This window comes from Arachis ipaensis, chromosome B2 (assembly GCF_059453495.1).
Source record: "Arachis ipaensis isolate K30076 ecotype BB chromosome B2, ASM5945349v1, whole genome shotgun sequence".
Taxonomy (NCBI): Eukaryota; Viridiplantae; Streptophyta; class Magnoliopsida; order Fabales; family Fabaceae; genus Arachis; species Arachis ipaensis.
The window spans coordinates 64401173-64423435 of NC_142437.1; the positions used below are offsets into that span (position 1 = coordinate 64401173).

General features: G+C 38.1%; 1 non-coding gene across 1 annotated transcript; it reads left to right on the forward strand.

The window, feature by feature from the left end:
• Positions 1-7256: 7256 nt before the first annotated feature.
• Positions 7257-7364, forward strand: LOC148574161 (small nucleolar RNA R71). The gene has a single exon (XR_015906553.1). It is a non-coding gene; the product is annotated as a small nucleolar RNA R71 (small nucleolar RNA).
• The last annotated feature ends 14899 nt before the right edge of the window (positions 7365-22263 follow it).

The window sequence follows — 22263 nt, forward strand, 5'->3', positions numbered from 1 at the left end:
GTGCGCAGAGTCAAAAAATTTAAAACCCTATCCACGCGAGGAGATCAGCGCATTCGCGCACCCCTCGCCTCCCCCCCACTCCTGACGTCTTCTTTTCTCCTTATTGCTCCATAACCGCCCCTGCACCCAACCACCACCGCACCTCCGGCGATACTCCGCCATCTCCACCACCCTCTCTGTTTCCCCCTTTCCTCTTCTCTCTCACCCTCATCCTCTCACTCTCACTTTCTCACTCTCTCGGCTCCCTAACCACCGCCGGCGAACCCCCAGCCATGAGCCGCTGCTGCTGATAGCGCCCATCCCTCCCATTCCTCCATTTCCATTCTTGCTTCTGCTCTACGCCCCTGTTCCGCCTTCTGCCCCTGCTCTGTTTCCTCTCTATCTCTTCCACTTATCACCAGCGCCACCGCGAGCTCTCTGTGCCGTCACCACTCCTGGGCAGCGCTCCACCACCCATTTCCTTTCTCTAGTGCCACTCCCTTTTTGCTCTGCACCTCTGCTTCCAGGTTCTCCAGAGCCTAAACCACTACTATGTTTTCTTTACTGCTTTTATTAATTTTGTTAATTAATTTCAATTAGTTAGTTGAATATTTTGCATGTTAGGATAGATAGATATAACTGCGGTTAGGTAGTTAGGTTGTGGTTAGAGGATTTTAGGCCTGATAATTGCTCCGTTTGTGTTTATCTGTCTGAATGTTACATGCTGCTATGTTTTTGTGTTCTACTTCACTGCTGTCTTACTTGATTGTTGCTGTCCAAGCCATGTGCATTCTTTGATTGCCTACCTGTTGATATGTAAACTCATATGACTAATTTCTGCTGCTATTTGCTGTCCCGGAACATCCAAATTGCTGCCGGAATGATGCCCAATTTTCTAGAAACTGCTTTGCTTTTAAACATGTCACCTACAATTGAACTTGTTGTCTTTGGAATTGACTATTCACCTGGTTCCACCAAGCTCAATTCTTAGGTGCCCTTGGGTCGGTCTTTCCGTGCTTCATATGTTTCCCGTGACTTGCTTTGAACCATTCCATGCTTACCCTTTTCAAGATAATCAAATGTCTTTAACTTGTGCTTCACTCATCATTTGATTTACCTTGCAATTTTGTTGATTATGGTTCTTGCATTTGCAACAATTGGTGAATTCAACTTATGTAACTCTTTTTCACTCAAATTTGTTTCTATCATGGTTTATGTTACACAAAGTGCAGTTCAACTTTTGCTACACCAATTATTGCAAACCTAATGGCCGTGACATTGATTGATGACTTGCTTTCAATTAATTGCTTCTTTTGCAATTTTATATTTTATCATCAATGACTACATTCCCCTCATGATTGTGAGCATGCTTGTTTTCTTGCTTTGTGAACTTCTCTCGATTAAGACAATGACCATCATATCCCTAACCTTTGAACTAAATTCTCTAACTTCTAACTTGTTTTACCTTACTAACCTTCTTGGCTTAAGCTAACACATTGACCATTCCTTTGGGTATGATGCTCATTGCTCTTAATAAACAAGCATGATGTGATTATTGTTGGATTTATTGGTTTGTAATTTTCTCTCTTTCTTTGGCTTGTGGTTACTTGCTGATGGTGCATGAAATTGCGATCATCAATAATGGCGCCAAAGACTTGGTGCTCTCAAACGTGAATCACACTTTGTCACAACTTCACACAACTAACCAGCAAGTGCACTCGGTCGTCCAAGTAATACCTTACGTGAGTAAGGGTCGATCCCACGGAGATTGTCGGCTTGAAGCAAGCTATGGTCACCTTGTAAATCTCAGTCAGGCAGATTCAAATGGTTATGGTGAATTGATAATAAAAATATAAATAAAATATAAACTAGGATAGAGATACTTATGTAGTTCATTGGTGAGAATTTCAGATAAGCGTATAGAGATGCTTTCGTTCCTCCCGAACCTCTGCTTTTCTGCTGTCTTCATCCAATCATTCCTACTCCCATCCATGGCAAGCTTATGCAGGGCATCACCGTTGTCAATGGCTACATCCCGTCCACTGAGTGAAAATGGTCCAAAATGTGCTATCACCGCACGGCTATTCATTTGTCGGTTCTCGATCATACTGGAATAGGATTCAGTCATCCTTTTGTGTCTGTCACTATGCCCAGCACTCGCGAGTTTGAAGCTCGTCACAGCCATTCCTTCCCAGATCCTACTCGGAATACCACAGACAAGGTTTAGACTTTCCGGATCTCAAGAATGGCCGCCAATAATTCCAGCCTATACCACGAAAAATCTGATATCATGGAATGGAAGGCTCGGTTGTCAGGCGAGGCAACCATGCGTCATGAACCAGAAGGCTAAGAGATATACACTTAAGCGATTGCAAGTAGAACGGAGGTGGTTGTCAGGCACGCATTCATGGGTGAAAATGATGATGAGTGTCACGGATCATCACCTTCCTCAGGTTGACGAACAAGTGTATATCTTAGATAAGAAATAGGCTTGAGTTGAATAGAAAAATAATAGTACTTTGCATTAATTCATGAGGAACAGCAGAGCTCCACACCTTAATCTATGGTGTGTAGAAACTCTACCGTTGAAAATACATAAGAACAAGGTCCAGGCATGGCCGAGAGGCCAGCCCCTCCAAAACGTGATCAAAAGATCAAAAGAAAATCCAAAGATGTAAATACAATAGTAAAAAGTTCTATTTATACTAAACTAGTTACTAGGGTTACAGAAATAAGTAAATGATGCAAAAATCCACTTCCGGGGCCCACTTAGTGTGTGTGCTTGGGCTGAGCATTGAGCTTTACACATGTAGAGGTCTTCCTTGGAGTTAAACGCCAGTTTGTAACCTGTTTCTAGCATTTATCTCTGCTTTGCAACCTGTTTCTGGCGTTTAACTCCAGAATAGGGCAGAGAGCTGGCGTTGAACGGCAGTTTGCATCATCTAAACTCAGGCAAAGCATGAACTATTATATATTGCTGGAAAGCCCTGGATGTCTACTTTCCAACGCAATTAAAAGCGCGCCATTTAGAGTTCTGTAGCTCTAGAAAATCCACATTGAGTGAAGGGAGGTCAGAATCCAACAGCATCTGCAGTCCTTCTTCAACCTCTGAATCTGATTTTTGCTCAAGTCCCTCAATTTCAGCTAGAAAATACCTGAAATCGTAGAAAAACACACAAACTCATAGTAAATTCCAGAAATGTGATTTTTAATTAAAAACTAATAAAAATATATTAAAAACTTACTAAATCATACTGAAAACTATGTAAAAACAATGCTAAAAAGCGTATAAATTATCTGCTCATCACAACAGCAAACTTAAATTGTTGCTTGTCCCCAAGCAACTGAAAATCAAATAGGATAAAAAGAAGAGAATATACTATAAATTCCAAAATATCAATGAAACTTAGCTCCAATCAGATGAGAGGGACTAGTAGTTTTTGCCTCTTGAATAGTTTTGGCATCTCACTTTATCCATTGAAGTTTAGAATGATTGGCATCTATAGGAACTTAGAATTCAGATAGTGTTATTGATTCTCCTAGTTCAGTATGTTGATTCTTGAACACAGCTACTTTATGAGTCTTGGCCGTGGCCCTAAGCACTATTTTCCAGTATTACCACCGGATACATAAATGCCACAGACACATAACTGGGTGAACCTTTTCAGATTGTGACTCAGCTTTGCTAAAGTCCCCAATTAGAGGTGTCCAGGGTTCTTAAGCACACTCTTCTTTTTGCTTTGGACCTCGACTTTAACCGCTCAGTCTCAAGTTTTCACTTGACACCTTCACGCCACAAGCACATAGTTAGGGACAGCTTGGTTTTGCCGCTTAGGCCATGATTTTATTCCTTTAGGCCCTCCTATCCACTGATGCTCAAAGCCTTGGATCCTTTTTATCACCCTTGCCTTTTGGTTTTAAGGGCTATTGGCTTTTTGCTCTTGCCTTTTGGTTTAAAGAGCTTTTGGCTTTTTCTGCTTGCTTTTTCTTTTTCTTTTTTTTTTTCTTTTTTTTTCTTTTTTTTTCGCAAGCTCTTCTCTATTCACTGCTTTTTCTTGCTTCAAGAATCAATTTTATGATTTTTCAGATTATCAAATAACATTTTTCCTTTTTCATCATTCTTTCAAGAGCCAACATATTTAACATTCATAAACAACAATCTCAAAAGACATATGCACTGTTCAAGCATTCATTCAGAAAATAAAAAGTATTGTCACCACATCAAAATAATTAAACTAGTTTCAAGGATGAATTCGAAATCATGTACTTCTTGTTCTTTTGTAATTAAAATATTTTTCATTTAAGAAAGGTGATGGATTCATAGGACATTCATAACTTTAAGGCATAGACACTTAAATATTAATGATCACATAGTAAAGACACAAACATAAATAAACATGAAGCATAATAAATGAAAAAACAGGGAAATAAGAACAAGGAGATTAAGGAAAGAGTCCACTTTAGTGAGGGTGGCGTCTTCCTCTTCTTGAAGAACCAATGGTGCTCTTGAGCTCCTCTATGTATCTTCCTTGTCTTTGTTGCTCCTCCCTCATGGCTCTTTGATCTTCTCTAATCTCATGAAGGATGATGGAGTGCTCTTGATGCTCCACCCTTAGTTGTCCCATGTTGGAACTTAATTCTCCTAGGGAGGTGTTAATTTGCTCCCAATAGTTTTGTGGAGGAAAGTGCATCCCTTGAGGTATCTCAGGGATTTCATGGTGAGGAATTTTCTCATGCTCTTGTTGAGGTCTATGATCTCTTATTTTGCAGTCAAATGCTCTACTACTGAGCTATGGACCATTGAGATGAATCTCTCCATCTCCCATGACTCGGAGGTGGAAGCTTTTGTCTTTACTTTCCTCTTTCTAGAGGTTACTCCGGTTTTAGGTGCCATAAATGGTTATGAAAAAAAAAGCAATGCTTTTACCGCACCAAACTTAAAAGGTTTGCTCGTCCTCGAGCAAAAAAAGGAAGAAGGTAGTAGAAGAAGAAGAAAATGGAAAAGATGGAGGGAGGTGAGTGGTTTGGCCATGTGTGGGTGGGTTTGGGAGGGGAGAGTGGTGAAGAGGTGATGGGGAAGAGAGTTATGAAAAGGTGTGAAGAGGAGAGAAGAAGTGGTGGGGATCCTGTGGATCCACAGATCCTGTGGGATCCACAGATCCAGTGGGGCCAAGGACTTAACATCCCTGCTCCAATTAGGCGTGTAAAACGCCCTTGCTGTGCAATCCTGCCGTTTAACGCCAGACTGCTGCTTGTTTCTGGCATTAAACGCCCAAATGTAGCCTGTTTCTGGCTTTTAACGCTAGGTAGATGCTTGTTTCTGGTGTTAAATGCCAGCTTGGTGCTTGTTTCTGGCGTTAAACGCCAGACAGGTGCTTGTTCTGGCGTTTAAACGCCAGCATGCTCCTCCTCTAGGGTGTGCTATTTTTAATGCTGTTTTTCAGTCTATTTTTTATTTTTTAGTAGTTTTTGTGACTCCACATGATCATCAACCTAATAAAACACGAAATAAAAATAAAAATAAAATTAAATATAATTAAATAATATTGGGTTGTCTCCCAACAAGCGCTTCTTTAATGTCAATAGCTTGACAGTGAGCTCTCATGGAGCCTCACAGATAATCAGAACAAGGTTGGAACCTCCCAACACCAAACTTAGAGTTTGAATGTGGGAGTTCAACACCAAACTTAGAGTTTGGTTGTGGCTTCCCAACACCAAACTTAGAGTTTGACTGTGGGGACTTTAGTTGACTCTGCAGTGAGAGAAGCTTTTCATGCTTCCTCTCCATGGTTACAGAAGAAGATCCTTGAGTTTTAAACACAAGGTTGTCCTCATTCAGTTGAAGGACCAACTCTCCTCTGTCCACATCAATCACAGCTCTTGCTGTGGCTAGGAAGGGTCTTCCAAGGATAATGGATCCATCCTCATCCTTTCCAGTGTCTAGGATTATGAAATCAGCAGGGATGTATCCTCTACTTGTCCATAAGCCTATTTTCTTGAGTTGTCTGCCATCTCTAATGAGACTTTGGCAGCTTGCACCTCAAAGATCCCAAGTTTCTCCATTACAGAGAGTGGCATTAAGTTTATGCCTGACCCCAGGTCACACAGAGCCTTCTCAAAGGACATGGTGCCTATGTTACAGGGAATTAGGAATTTACCAGGATCCTGTTTCATTTGAGGTAATTTCTGCCTATCCAATGCATTAGTTCATTGGTGAGCAAGGGAGGTTCATCTTCCCAAGTCTCATTACCAAATAATTTGGCATTCAGCTTCATGATTGCACTAAGGTACTTAGCAACTTGCTCTTCAGTAACGTCTTCATTCTCTTCAGAAGAAGAATACTCATCAGAGCTCATGAAGGGAAAAAGGAGGTTCAATGAAATCTCTATGGTCTCTAGATGAGCCTCAGATTCCTTTGGTTCCTCAAAGGGAAACTCCTTATTGGTTACTGAGCGTCCCAGGAGGTCTTCCTCACTAGGATTCACGTCCTTCTCCTCCCTTGTAGGTTCGGCCATGATGGTCAAATCAATTGCCTTGCACTCTCTCTTTGGATTTTCTTCTGTATTGCTTGGGAGAGTACTAGGGGGAGTTTCAGTGACCCTTTTACTCAGCTGGCCCACTTGTGCCTCCAAATTTCTAATAGAGGACCTTGTTTCATTCATGAAACTTACAGTGGCCTTAGATAGATTAGAGACTATATTTGCTAAGCTATATGGATTCTGCTCAGAATTCTCTGTCTGTTGCTGAGTGGATGATGGGAAAGGCCTGCTATTGCTAAACCTGTTTCTTCCACCATTATTAAAGCCTTGTTGAGGCTTTTGTTGATCCTTGCATGAGAAATTTGGATGATTTCTCCATGAGGGATTATAGGTGTTTCCATAGGGTTTACCCATATAATTCACCTCTGCTATTGCAGGGTTCTCAGGATCATAAGCTTCTTCTTCAGAAGAGGCCTCTTTAGTACTGTTGGATGATTCCTTCAATCCATTCAGACTCTGAGAAATCATATTGACTTGCTGAGTCAATATTTTGTTCTGAGCCAATATGGCATTCAGAGTATCAATTTCAAGAACTCCCTTCCTCTGAGGTGTCCCATTACTCACAGGACTCTTTTCAGAAGTGTACATGAACTGGTTATTTGCAACCATGTCAATGAGTTCTTGAGCTTCTGTAGGCATTTTCTTTAGGTGAATGGATCCACCTGCAGAATGGTCCAATGACATCTTTGATATTTCAGACAGACCATTATAGAATATATCCAGGATGGTCCATTCTGAAAGCATGTCAGAAGGACACTTTTTGGTCAGTTCCTTGTATCTCTCCCAAGCTTCATAGAGGGATTCACCTTCTTTCTGTCTGAAGGTTTGAACATCCACTCTAAGCTTGCTAAGCTTTTGAGGAGGAAAGAACTTGGCTAAGAAAGCCGTGACCAGCTTATCCCAAGAGTTCAGGCTATCTTTAGGTTGAGAGTCCAACCATATTCTAGCTCTGTCTCTTACAGCAAATGGGAAAAGGATAAGCCTATAGACCTCGGAGTCAACCCCATTAGTCTTAACAGTATCACAGATCTGTAAGAATTCAGTTAAGAACTGAAAAGGATCTTCTGATGGAAGTCCATGAAACTTGCAGTTCTGTTGCATTAGAAAAACTAATTGAGGCTTTAGCTCAAAATTGTTTGCTCCAATGGCAGGGATTGAGATGCTTCTTCCATGTAAATTGGAATTTGGTGCAGTAAAGTCACCAAGCATCTTCCTTGCATTGTTATTATTTTCGGCCATATCTCCTTCTTTTTTGAAAATTTCTGTCAGATTTTCTCCAGAGAGTTGTGCTCTAGCTTCTCTTAGCTTCCTCTTCAGAGTCCTTTCAGGTTCAGGATCAGCTTCAACAAGAATGTTCTTATCCTTGTTCCTGCTCATATGAAAAAGAAGAAAACACAAAAGAAAATATGGAATCCTCTATGTCACAGTATAGAGATTCCTTTATGTGAGTAGAAGAAGAAAAGAAATTCGAACACAGAAAGAGGGAGAGGGTTCAAATTTTTAAGAAGAAGAGAAGTGTTAGTAGATAAATAAATAATTAGAAGGACACCAAGAACACTATGATGCATGCAAGAACACTATGAATGTCAAGATGAACACCAAGAACACTTTGAATGTCAAGATGAATACCAAGAACTTATTTTTGAAAATTTTAAAGAAAAGAAGAACATGCAAGACACCAAACTTAGAAATTTTCAATGCTGAGACATTAATAATTCAAAAATACATATGAAAAACAAGAAAAGACACAAAACAAGAAATTTTAAAGATCAAACAAGGAGACTTACCAAGAACAACTTGAAGATCATGAAGAACACCATGCATGAGTTTTCGAAAAATGCAAGAAAGAGATAAACATGCAATTGACACTAAAATTAAGAATTGACACTATACTTAAACAAGAAACACAAAATTATTTTTGGTTTTTATGATTTTATTTATTTTTTTGGTATTTTTCGAAAATTCTTTGGAAAAAGCAAAATAAGGATTTCAAAATTTTTAATAAGAATTCCAGGAATCTGCAATGTTAGTCTAAAGCTCCGGTCCAGGAATTAGACATGGTTTACTAGCCAGCCAAGCTTTCAGTGAAAGCTCCGGTCCAAAATACTAGACATGGCCAATGGCCAGCCAAGCTTCAGCAGATATTGCCTACCTCCCATGTATACAACAACTATGTGTGTAACTGCCAAATGGGTGAAGATCAACAAGCTCTTGTGATGATAAGTTGAAACCCCGGTCCAAAAGATTAGACATGGCTTACAGCCAGCTAGGATTAAACAAATCATCATGAAACACTAGAATTCATTCTTAAAAATTCTGAAGAACATAAAATAATTTATTTTTGAAATTTTTTTATATTATTTTCAAAAATAAGAAATAAAAAAATCTTAAAAATAAAATAAAATTACCTAATCTGAGCAACAAGATGAACCGTCAGTTGTCCAAACTCGAACAATCCCCGGCAAGGCGCCAAAAACTTGGTGCACGAAATTGCGATCATCAACAATGGCACCAAAGACTTGGTGCTCTCAAACGTGAATCACACTTTGTCACAACTTCGCACAACTAATCAGCAAGTGCACTGGGTCGTCCAAGTAATACCTTACGTGAGTAAGGGTCGATCCCACGGAGATTATCGGCTTGAAGCAAGCTATGGTCACCTTGTAAATCTCAGTCAGGCGGATTCAAATGGTTATGGTGAATTGATAATAAAAATATAAATAAAATATAAACTAGGATAGAGATACTTATGTAGTTCATTGGTGAGAATTTCAGATAAGCGTATAGAGATGCTTTCGTTCCTCCTGAACCTCTGCTTTCCTTCTGTCTTCATCCAATCATTCATACTCCCTTCCATGGCAAGCTTATGCAGGGCATCACCGTTGTCAATGACTACATCCCGTCCTCTCAGTGAAAATGGTCCAAAATGCGCTGTCATCGCACGGCTATTCATCTGTCGATTCTCGATCATACTGAAATAGGATTTAGTCATCCTTTTGCGTCTGTCACTACGCCCAGCACTCGCAAGTTTGAAGCTCGTCATAGCTATCCCTTCCCAGATCTTACTCGGAATACCACAGACAAGGTTTAGACTTTTCGGATCTCAAGAATGGCCGCCAATAATTCTAGCTTATACCACGAAGACTTTGATCTCATGAAATAGAAGGCTCGGTTGTCAAGCGAGGCAACCATGCGTCATGAACCAGAAGGCTAAGAGATATGCACTTAAGCGATTGCAAGTAGAATGGAGGTGGTTGTCAGGCACGCGTTCATGGGTGAGAATGATGATGAGTGTCACGGATCATCACCTTCCTCAGGTTGACGAACAAGTGTATATCTTAGATAAGAAATAGGCTTGAGTTGAATAGAAAAACAATAGTACTTTGCATTAATTCATGAGGAACAGCAGAGCTCCACACCTTAATCTATGGTGTGTAGAAACTCTACCATTGAAAATATATAAGAACAAGGTCCAGGCATGGCCGAGAGGCCAGCCCCTCCAAAACGTGATCAAAAGATCAAAAGACAATCCAAAGATGTAAATACAATAGTAAAAAGTTCTATTTATACTAAACTAGTTACTAGGGTTACAGAAATAAGTAAATGATGCAGAAATCCACTTCCGGGGCCCACTTGGTGTGTGCTTGAACTGAGCATTGAGCTTTACACGTGTAGAGGTCTTCCTTGGAGTTAAATGCCAGTTTGTAACTTGTTTCTGGCGTTTAACTCTGCTTTGCAACCTGTTTCTGGCGTTTAACTCCAGAATAGGGCAGAGAGCTGGCATTGAACGCTAGTTTGCGTCATCTAAACTCGGGCAAAGTATAGACTATTACATATGGCTGGAAAGCCTTGGATGTCTACTTTCCAACGCAATTGAGAGAGCGCCATTTGGAGTTCTGTAGCTCCAAAAAATCCATTTTGAGTGCAGGGAGGTCAGAATCCAACAGCATCTGCAGTCCTTCTTCAACCTCTGAATCTGATTTTTGCTCAAATCCCTCAATTTCAGCCAGAAAATATCTAAAATCATAGAAAAATACACAAACTCATAGTAAAGTCCAGAAATGTAATTTTAAATTAAAAACTGATAAAAATATATTAAAAACTAACTAAATCATACTGAAAACTATGTAAAAACAATGCCAAAAAGCGTATAAATTATCCGCTCATCAACTGACGTGGCGAAAATTGGCGGATTAAGAAATTAATATAAGAGATACGTTACAAGTACAGTTCTTAACCAATAAAAATCTGCTTATCAATTTAGAAGGGTTGTCACAAAAATTAGAATTAAAATACTGGGAGTATGAATCCCAGGTCGTCTCCCAACGAGTTGCGGAAAGGTGTGCTATTTTATTAATCAGATATTTTCAAAAATGGCTTTGAGTTTGATAAACAGGAAATTAAATCGGAGAATTTATATAATTTAAATAAAAGTCTTGATCGGGAGTAGATTAGTCGGAAAGTCTATCCTTGTTGAAGTTCTTCCAAGATTAATTGATAATTGAAGGTTGTTCTGCTTAGTTATCCTTTACCAAGTAGAGGAAAGTCAAGCAAGTTGGAAGTCTATTTCTATTCACAAGTTCTAATCCTCTCCCTTGGGAAGGATTAGTGTCAGTGATTAGAGGGTGATCCAACAATAAACCCAATTACAATTTTTCTCTTGAGCATTTCAACTCAAGGTTCTCCTTTCAATCAACTCCCAGTCAAGTTATGGAATTACTCTCTCATTATGAATGTAAACTTCACAAAATAGGAAAGGGAAATAAAGGAAGACATGATGAATAATAATCAAAAGGATCAATTAAAAATAAAAATAGTTCTTGTATTAATAAATTCTAAAAATAATCCAATAGTAACTCTGAATAAATTAAGGATATGAAAGGGTAAGTGACAAGTAAGGAAAACAAACTAGAGTAATGAAGTCTTGGCGAAGGTAATAACTCTTCTCAATATCCCAATCCAAAAAGCAATAAAAACAAAATCCTAAGAACTATGAATGCGTAGAGAGAAAACCTAGAGGAGGAGTAAAATCAGATCTAAAACTAAAAATTATGTGGAATGAATCTCTCCCTGGTTTCTACATGTTTCCTGGCTCTAATCTGCTTTTCTGAGCCAAAAATTGGGTCAAAACATGGCCCAAAATCGCCCCCAGTGAATTCTGCAGATTCTGCAGATTGCGCACGTCACGCGATCGCGTCATCTACGCGATCGCGTCATCCAGCGTTTTGCCTTGTGCAGTTTCCAATTCACGCATTCGCGTCAGGCACGCGAGCGCGTCACTCCGATTTCTCCATTTCGCGCGGTCGTGTGAGCTATGCATCTGCGTCGCTTCTCGCTGGTCATGTCCTTAATTTCTTGTGTTCCTTCCATTTTTGCAAGCCTCCTTTCCAATCTCCAAGTCATTCATGCCCTATAAAGCCTGAAACACTTAACACACAGATCACAGCATCGAATGGAATAAAGAAAAATTAAAATACATAATTAAAAGTCTCTAGGAAGCAAGTTTTTAACCATGGAGTAATTTTTGGAAGGAGTTGTAAATACATGCTAATCATATGAATAAATGGGTAAAGATTTGATAAAACCACACAAGTAAACACAATATAGACAATAAAATAATGGTTTATCAACCTCCCCACACTTAAACATTAGCATGTCCTCATGCTTAGTTGAAGGAAATAAAATAAATGAGTAGGAACATGTAAAAGTCATGCAATGCAATGCAACCTATATATATGAATGCAACTATATAATTCTTGTCTACTTGGTTAAAAGTAAGTAAGCTCTTCAAGACAATCACAAATCAAATTCCATTAATTCAATTCTTATACAGTATCAACAGATAAAAATGCAAGAAGGTAGCTCATGAAAGCAGGGAACATAGAATTTAAGCATTGAACCCTCACTGATGATGTATGTATATTCTAGTCTCTCAAGTGTATAGGGTAATCACTCTATCCTTCTCTAATCATACTCTCTAATTTTTTTTTGTTCTTCACCTAACCAATCAACAACATTTAATGTACCAATGCAAACATCATGAGGTCTTTTCAAGGTTGTAATGGGGCCAAGGCAAGGGTAAGGGTACATATATGGTTAAGTAAGCTTATAAATTGAATCTTTAATTAACCCAAGCTTTCACCTAACACACACACACACACACACACACACACACACACACACACACACACACACACACACACACACACACACACACACACACACACACACACACACACACACATATATATATATATATATATATATATTCTATATAACTTAAATTTCATACCTAACTACCCAAAATTTCCCTTTCACATTCCATACTTATGTATCAACTTTTATTTTAATTTTATCATATATGCATTGATCCTTGAATTTTAACTTAGCATTGGGGTAATTTTGTCCCCTTATTTATTTATTGAATATTTTTGGATTTTTTTAATAAAAATAAACATAGCTTATCAATGTACATGGATTCTTAATTCTTTTATAGTTTCACATGAGTAGGTACCCAAATTCCCATTATGTTATCAGGACACATTCCCTTATTATCTTTTGTTCCCACGATCTTCCCATACTTAATTAACACACAATTCTATCTCAAGCTAACCAAAGATTCAATTGGGATATATAATTGTTTTTCCGCTTAAGGCTAGTAATGTGGTAAAATACAGAACAAATGGGATTTAAAGGCTCAAAGTGGCTAACAAAGGTAACTTAAGGGGTAGGCTTAATTTGGATAAGTGAGCTAAACAAATAATGGCCTCAATCATATGCAAGCATATAAATATACTAAACATTGGACATATAGGATGAAACAAAATATAGATTACAATCATAGAGAAGTAAACACACAAGAATAAAATAATTATGGTTAAATAATGTAACCATGTAACTAAGCTCAAATCTTACGGGTTGTGTGTTCTTAGCTTTTTAAACTATGTTCCAAATATAACTTCAAGCAAATTTAATATAAAAGTTTTGATTAAAATTAGTGAAATTTTGTTCTAAATAAAATAGGGTCTTAGAAGAAACTTATTATCTTTTCAATCAAGTAGAACATGCATGCAACTAACCTATTACTATGCAATTTATCCTATTCTACAAAAGAAAAACTAACTAAATATCCTATTTTATTGGTGTTAGGGAAGAGAAATTACCTCCGGAAGTCAGGTATTGACCGACCTCCCCACACTTAAGGCTTTGCACCATCCTCGGTGCCATCTGTCAGGAACAAAGGTGGGCTGGTAGCAGTATCTCCACAGTCGGGACCGTCATGGCTCCCTGTGCTAGTAAATGAAGTGGAGTCTGGGGTGTCTGGATCTTTGTATTTTCCCATAAGTAGCTCCTTGAGGTATGTGAATCGGCGCTTGTTACGACGCTCTCTTAGCTTTGCTTTGTGGTCCTGCCGATCCAACCTTTCAAGTATCTGATGGAGCAGTTGAGTTGTTGTAGGTGCTTGTGGTGTTGAAGGAGGAATGTCTTCAGCCGGTTCAGTAGGCTGGCTTGTAGTGGCTGCTGGAGGTCTGATATATTTCCTGTTAGGGACATACTGATCATCCCGTAGGAGCATGGCTTTGGTGTCCCCAGCTCTGTAGGAGACTCCGGCTACTGAGACAAGATCTGAGACCAAGGCGGGAAAAGGTAAGTTTCCCACAATTTGTCCGTATCCCATGGCATTCCGGATGTGTCTTGGTAGGTTTAGAGGCTGGTTTGTAAGGATGCACCATAGTAGAACGGCCATGTCTGCAGTGAAGGAGGACTCATGAGTGCTCAGAAATACATAATGGGACATAATCTGTGCCCATACGCGAGCCTCCAAGGTAAGTGCAGAAGCCGATATTCCCTTAGGACGGGAACGATGGTATCCATAAATCCATATGCTGCCAGGTAGTGCGATAACTCTGAGAACAACGTCCCAGTTAAATTGGTACGTCTGGCGCTTGAGTGTGGCCTCTTGAAATGCGTCCAGGCCTTCTGGAGTAGGGGGAAGATCTAAAGCTCGCTGAATGACCTCTTCTGTAGTGGGAACTTGCTTATGACGGACATAGACAGACTGCAGGGTTGGCAGGTGAAAATTAGAGTAGAACTCGACTACCCACACTACAAGAAAAAGCTGTATTTGTAACAAAAAAAATTGTTACAAAATGTCGAAATTTTGAAACAAAAGTTTTTTGTAACAAAAAAAGGACCCGTTGCAGTAAGTCCTGTTACAAAAAGTTTTTGTAACGAAAAATGGAACTGTTACAATTCAATATGATATTTTGTAACAAATTTTTTTGATACAAAAAACCAGAAGCCGTTACAAAAGTGGTAACAAATTTTGATCTTCAAGATATTTTTTGTGATAATCTATTTTTTCCTATAAAAAAATTTTGTTACAAAATGTAACATGATTTTGTAACGTTTTTTTTCCTTTAGTTACAAAAGCAAATTAATTATTTTGTATCAAATTTTTTTAATACAAATTGCATGCATAATATACTAAATTATTTTTTAAATTAACTAATATATTAACTATTTTAATAAGCAAGTCTACATTTATATAATATGCAAAAACATACATAATTCAAACATGCCTCATTTAGCTAAAATGGTTTTAAAAGAAAATAGCATTAGTGAGTACATTGATTAGTTCTACAAGTTATATGTCTTGCATAAGTTCAACAAAAAGTTAAAAGTTCTAACATAGATAAGTGTCTCTATGAATCAAAATATGCTTCAACCCTCAAGGTAGCATGTGGTCACCATTTCAGTACTCCTGTAAATAAGAAAAACCGAAACAAAAAATTAGATACAAAATATAACACTAATTATAATATTTTCCATTAAGTTTTATCCAAAATGATGCTGATCATCTATGTCAGCATAGCCTTTAATGTTGCTTGGTTTGTAGGACTCTTGCTACCAAGGCAAAGAAGGAATTTGAGTACTATAGATTAATAACTAATTAACTATAAGCATCAAAGACAACACAAAAATGAGTAATACCTAGTTACTGTAATATCATAGAAATGAGTAATACCTATTTAGTGTGATATTTTAGCATAGTCTGATAACTCTCAAGAAGGGTTCACCATGCACTGAATAACACAAAATAAGGATCATTAATTATGCAAAAAGAAGAAAGAAGTATGTAAATAAATACATACGAACAAGAGAAAAAAGTGGCCTAGAGAACCATGGTGTGGTTTGAAAACCAGAGAACCGATATGATGATCAGGGTGACATAGCGAAAAAAACTGAAAATAAAAGCATAATGCATGTGTTAAATTACATCACAATTAGTTGTGTAAACAACAATACTCTAAGCTTCTAGCTGAAATGAAAGCAGTTCTGTATTGTCTCTATTGATGGAGTCTTTCTCCCTTTTCCTTAACTCAGCAATTTTGCATAATTTGTTTACCAGTCATGCCTAATCAAAGCACTCACAAGTCTCAATTCTCAAATTCATAGTAATTGAATTCCATAGAAAGATGAGGAGATTTAACTTAAATAAAAAACTAATAGTGAAACAAATTTAAACAAATTCTGATAGCATTTCAGCAGCAATTTAGCATATTTCCCAAATTCACTCAATCAAATCAATATCCATATGAATACAATAACAATTAAACAAAATTCACATATTCATCCATATGAAATAAGCAACAAACAACTTGAGTGCACAATCTAAATTCATCATCATCATTGCACAAACTAAATTCACATAACAGCAGCAGTTCACAATTCGATTTAGAAAAGAAGAAAATCATTATCATCCAATCACAGATTCACAAAAATTCAAACAACATTCATGATCATTCAAAAAACAATTAACAAAAATTTATTCCAAACACGTTCAAAATAGCAAAATTTTTCTAGACCTAATTCCTCTACAAACTATGTTCAGCCTACCTAACAACCTAGAATCCACTACAACATGCATATCTAACTAAGTCTAACTAAGAAAAATTAACATAATTAAACGAAATTAACAGAATTGAAAGAAAAATGCAGTAAATGACTTGGGAATGTAGAAGCAGAACAGGAGAAAGGGGACAGGAAGAAATGGTGGTGAGCTCTCTCTTTTCAAGTTCTCCTGGCAACAGAGGAAGCTCAGCCGAACCAAACTGGAATTGAGACCAAGACAAGAAGGATGGTAATGCAGCAAAATAGAGGATCTAAATTGGATCGGAATTTAAAAGCAATTTCTGCCCTGGGGATTTCAAAACAAGGTATATGTCACAATCTGACTCAGAACAAGCATAATAGTGACAATAAAATGTGCAAATAGACCGTAATCAAGGAAAAGATCACTCTAGAAATAAAGAAGTAGCATCGGACTCACCAGACAGCAATTCTAGCAGATCTGTAATATCACCGACGCCAGTATTCCAGAAGATTGTAGTAGACAAACAGATGAAGCAAAGGGGCTGAATTAAATCAGAGATACATGCCACCATGAGTGAAACAGGAACGTAGCAGAGAACAAAATTTAAAACAGAACAAGGGTGAAAGGGATTACGTTTCAAAATTGGGGAAATTAAAATCAGAACAAGGAGGATGCTGCTGGCCAAGGTGAAATATGGTGGCGGCAGTATCATCGGTAGTATCATCCCAGTGGCGACAACGACCCCCTTTCTCTCCCTCAGTCGTGTTCTGTCTCATCGCTCCTCTTCCTCTCGCGCGTAGCGGCAGTATCATCGACCAAGGTTCAGTGGTGGAGACACCCTCAACCGCAGTGAAACGCGGCGGCTATGGAAGCTCGGCGACGACAATGGCGAGGCGGTCGAGCTTGTGGACGACGGCGGCGTAGAGGCAGTTTCTTCCTCTCCCGTGCGCGCCACTTCCTCCCGTCAGTCTCCCTCTTCGTGAACTCAAGGATGGTGGCGACATGGTGAGGACGAATAGCGACGACGAACAGAGGTGGTGGCTCCCTGGACGACAGCGGCGGCGTATGCAACAAGGCGCAGTGGCGGCGGCGAGCTCCTCCTCCCCTGGCGCTCCCTCCGCCACGATTCTGTTCTCCAACGGCAGCAACAAGCGCAGTCTCCCCCTCTCTTCCCCTTCCCTGATTCTACTTGTGTGTGTGTGTGTGTGTGTGTGTGTGTGTGTGTGTTTGTGTGTGTGTGTGTGTGTGTGTGTGTGTGTGTGTGTGTGTGTGTGTGTTTAGGCTAGGGGTTGTGGCTATTGGGTGGGTTAGAGGAGTTAGGTGTGTGTGTTTAGGCTAGGGGTTGTGGCTGTTGGGTGGGTTAGAGGAGTTAGGATTAGGTTAAATTAGAATTAGGGTTTGTTGGAAAATAGGGTTTGATTTGGGAATTTTTGTGTTTAATTAGAGTAGAATAATTTGAATAAAATTGGGGCATAGGATATTAATTTGAATTCTTTTAAAATATTTAAAAATGACTTTAAAATATTATTTGTTGTACCAAAGTACTAATTAATTTAAAATAAAATATTTTAATTGAGTTTACTAGATAACAAGATTAATCTTTTTTAAGTCTAAAAATTAAAGTATTGAATTATAAAAATATTAACTATTTAAATTAAGTCATAAAATTCTTATTATTTCATAACTACTAACGTTATAATTTAAATATAAAAAATATCTCAATAATTATAAAATCGAATAAAGATCTTAATTTATTTCAAATTTTATTAATCAAAACTTACTTTAATTATTTTTAATAAAAAAATTTCTGAAATTAAAGCTACAAAAATATTAAATTTGAAATTAGCTCATGATAGTACTTTTTCAAAAGTGTTGGGTTTTACATTATGTAAAATATTTTAATTTTTGAAGAAAAATAAAATTATTCTAAAAAGAATTATATAAACAATTTTTTTTACTCTCTAAGTGTTTAACGTTTTGAAATAATTTTTTTTTATAAAATATACTTATATTTTGTGACAAACTAAGTAACTTGTTACAAACAATGTTGAATTTTATGACAAATTAATTTTTTGTTACAAAACAATTGAAGGTTTTGAAACAAAAAAATCTTTTGTTACAAAATATTTTAAATTTTTGCAACGACTTTTCTTTTTGTTACAAAATATTACAATATTTTGTAACAAAACACCATCTCGTTACAAAAACTAACATAATTTGTAACAAAATAAAACGGGTTGTTACAAAATATTATCATGTTTTGTAACAACTTGTAATGTTGTTACAAAACATTATTCTTTTGTAACAATCACAAATTATTATTACAAAATACTATTTTTTGTAACAATTTTAAGTTTGATACAAATTTTTTTATTACAAATGTTCCATTTTCTTGTAGTGCCAGGAAAGATTAACCTTCCGTGACTGTCTCTGTAGGAATCCCATTGTCGTCGCTCAATTCGTGGCTCAACAAATTCAGCAATACGGGTTGGGAGGATAAGAAGGTATTCGTTGTTGTAACTCCTTTCTGCCAGTATGGGGAACATCTGCTTACAGTAGCGATTGGTAAATCGCGCAGTGTCCTTTGCTGGGAAGGCCTTCTCTTTTTGATCAACCTTTATAATCCTCTTAATTCTTTTTGTTGAGGGCTTAACTGCAGTTGAAGATGGCTCTGCCACTAATGCTCTTTTTGTTCCTCTTCTTGCTGTTGATTTGGGAGTAGCTTTCTATTTGCCTTTCTTGGTGGCCATCCTAAAAGAAAGAAAAGAGAAAGTATGTTAAAATGTCAAGGGTTAGAGCAAGGAAGAGAACGGGAAAGGTGGTAATCAATGCACATTAAAAGATGAATGATGTTAACACATGGTCATAACTACATGTGAAAAATCATCAATGGAAATATAGCAAGTGCATATAATGACAATTAAATACAAGGTGTTTATTGGCATGCAGGCAAAGGCATGAGTAGCATAGATCAAGCATTCAATGTCCAAGTTAGATTACCAAGCCTTTCAAACTAATAACCTGTTTGTAATAATAATTATATTTAAATAATATAATATAAAAAGGATTTTGTGAAAATCAAACATTTAGAGTAGTAGAATAAAAGATATCGAAAAATAGTGCATAATGCCATAAGGGCGTTTTCACAAACACATAGCATGCATGGTAAATAAGCTAATGAAAATAATAAATTGAACATGCAAGCAACCCTTAAAAATTGATATATAATTGCCAAACAATTCCTTAACAATCCACAAGCAAATCATAAGGAATAATAATGACTCTAATAAATTTCCAACACCAGTTAAAAGAAAAAGAAAGAAAAAGAAAACATGGATAATGAAAGTGAAAAGAAAAAGAAAAGAAGAAGAAAACATAAAAATAAGAAGAAGAATAGAAAAGTAAGGAGGGAAGAAGAAAAGAAAAACCTTGATAATGGTGGTGAGAGAGAGAGAGAGAGTAGAAAGTGAGAAAGAAGGAAGAAGGAAGAAAGGGGAAGAAAGAAATAAGAAGGGAAAAGAAAAGGTAGGATATGGGGAAGAGAAAGATAAGATATTTTGGCAGATATGGATATGTTGTGCGGCGCTAGCGACGCGGACGCGTGGGGTAAGCGTCCGCGCGGATGGCGCTTATATGAATCGACACGGACGCGTCGGTCACGCGGACGCGTGACTCGTTTGGTGCTACTGGCGCGAGGGCAGCCTCGCGCTCGCACAACTCTCTGTTCGAAACTCATTGTTGCCAAATTTCAGGGTGACGCGTTCGCGTGGTGGACGCGATCGCGTGAATGGCCAATATTGGAAGACGACGTGGACGCATGGGGCACGCGTTCGCGTGGTAGGGCTTGTGCGTCTAGCACCATTCCAGCCCCACTCCAGCACAACTTGCTGCCATGTACCCCATTTTTACGTCGATTTCAGGGCACGCGTTTGCGTGCTTGACGCGGACGCATGGGAGGCATTTTTCGCAAATGACGCGGACGCGTCGACGACGTGGTCGCGCGGGTCAATTTGTGCCAAAGGCACGCCTCCAGCCACGCTCTCGCGTGACTCTCTGTTCGATTTCTCTTTCTTCCTGATGCACTTGTGACGCGGACGCGTCGGTGACGCTTACGCGTTGCGTGCAAATTTTTTTTTATATTATGCAAATGAAGATGCAAATACATGTGCTAATAATGAGAAGAGTTATTGAAAGAGAAAACTAAAAAGAGAGAAAGGAACGATCATACCATGGTGGGTTGTCTCCCACCCAGCACTTTGCTTTAACGTCCTTAAGTTGGACGCTCCACTAGCTCAGTCTTCTACTGTGGGTGGATCCTCGAAGAGGAGGATCTCTAGCTCCTTGTTTTTCGTCGCCTTCTCGCCATGATATAGCTTTAAGCGATGTCCATTAACTTTGATGAATTCAGAGCTTGAAGGATGACTCAGGTGGAAAACTCCGTATGGCTCAGCCTTCTCTACTCTATATGGACCTTCTGATAAACCACTATTTTATGGTTTATATTGTGTTTAATTGTGTGGTTTTATCAAATCTTTACCCACTTATTCATTAAATAAGCATGCATTTATAATTCCTTCCTAAAAATACTTTATGGTTGAAAACTTGCTTCCTAGAGACTTTTAATTTTGTATTTTAATTCTCTTTTATTCCATTCGATGTTGTGATCTGTGTGTTAAGTGTTTTAGGCTTTATAGGGCATGAATGACTTGGAGATTAGAAAGGAAGCTTGCAAAAATGGAAGGAACACAAGAAATTAAGGAGATGATCAGCGAGAAGTGACGCGGGCGCATGGCTCACGCGACCGCGCGATATAGCGAAAATTGCAGTGACGCGTACGCATGGCTCACACGACCTCGCGGATTGGAAACTGCACCAGTGACACGAAGGCGTGGACGACGCGCACGCGTGGCAAGGCAAAACGCTGCATGACGCGAACGCTTGGATGATGCGATCGCGTGACATGCGCGATCTGCAGTTTGGGCCTTATTTTGACCCAATTTTCGGCCCAGAAAAGCGGCTTAGAGCCAGAGAACATACAGAGACAGAACACAACATTCATTCCACATAATTTTAGTTTTAGATCTGATTTTACTCCTCCTCTAAGTTTTCTCTCTACACATTCATAGTTCTTAGGATTTTGATTTATTGCTTTTTGGATTGGGATATTGAGAAGAGTTATTACCTCCGCCAGAACTTCATCATTCTATTTCGTTTCCTTACTTGTCTCTTACTCTTCCATGTCTTCAATTTATTCAGAATCACTATTGGATTATTTTTAGAATTCATTAATACAGGAACTATTTTTTTTAATTGATCTTTTAATTATTATTTATCATGTCTTTCTTTATTTCCCTTTCTTATGTTATGAAATTTACATTCATAATGAGTGAGTAGTTCTATAACTAGATTGGGAGATGATTGAAAGGAAACCTTGAGTTGGATTACTCAAGAAAAAAATTGTAATTGGGTTTATTGTTGGATCGCCCTCTAGTCATTGACACTAGTCCTTCCCAAGGGAGAGGATTAGGACTTGTGACTAGAAATAGCTTTCCAACTTGCTTGACTTTCCTCTACCTAGTAAGGGATAACTAAGCAGAACAACCTTCAATCATCAATTAATCTTGTGAGTACTCCAGCAAAAATAGGGCTTCCAACTAATCTACTCTCAGTCAAGGTTTTTATTTAAATTACATAAATTTTCTAATTTAATTTCTTGTTTATCAACTCAAACCATTTTTGAAAACATCTGATTAATAAAATAGCACACCTTTCTGCAACTCGTTGGGAGATGACCTGGGATTCATACTCCCAATATTTTAATTCTAATTTTTGTGACAACCCCTTCTAAATTGATAAACGGAATTTCGG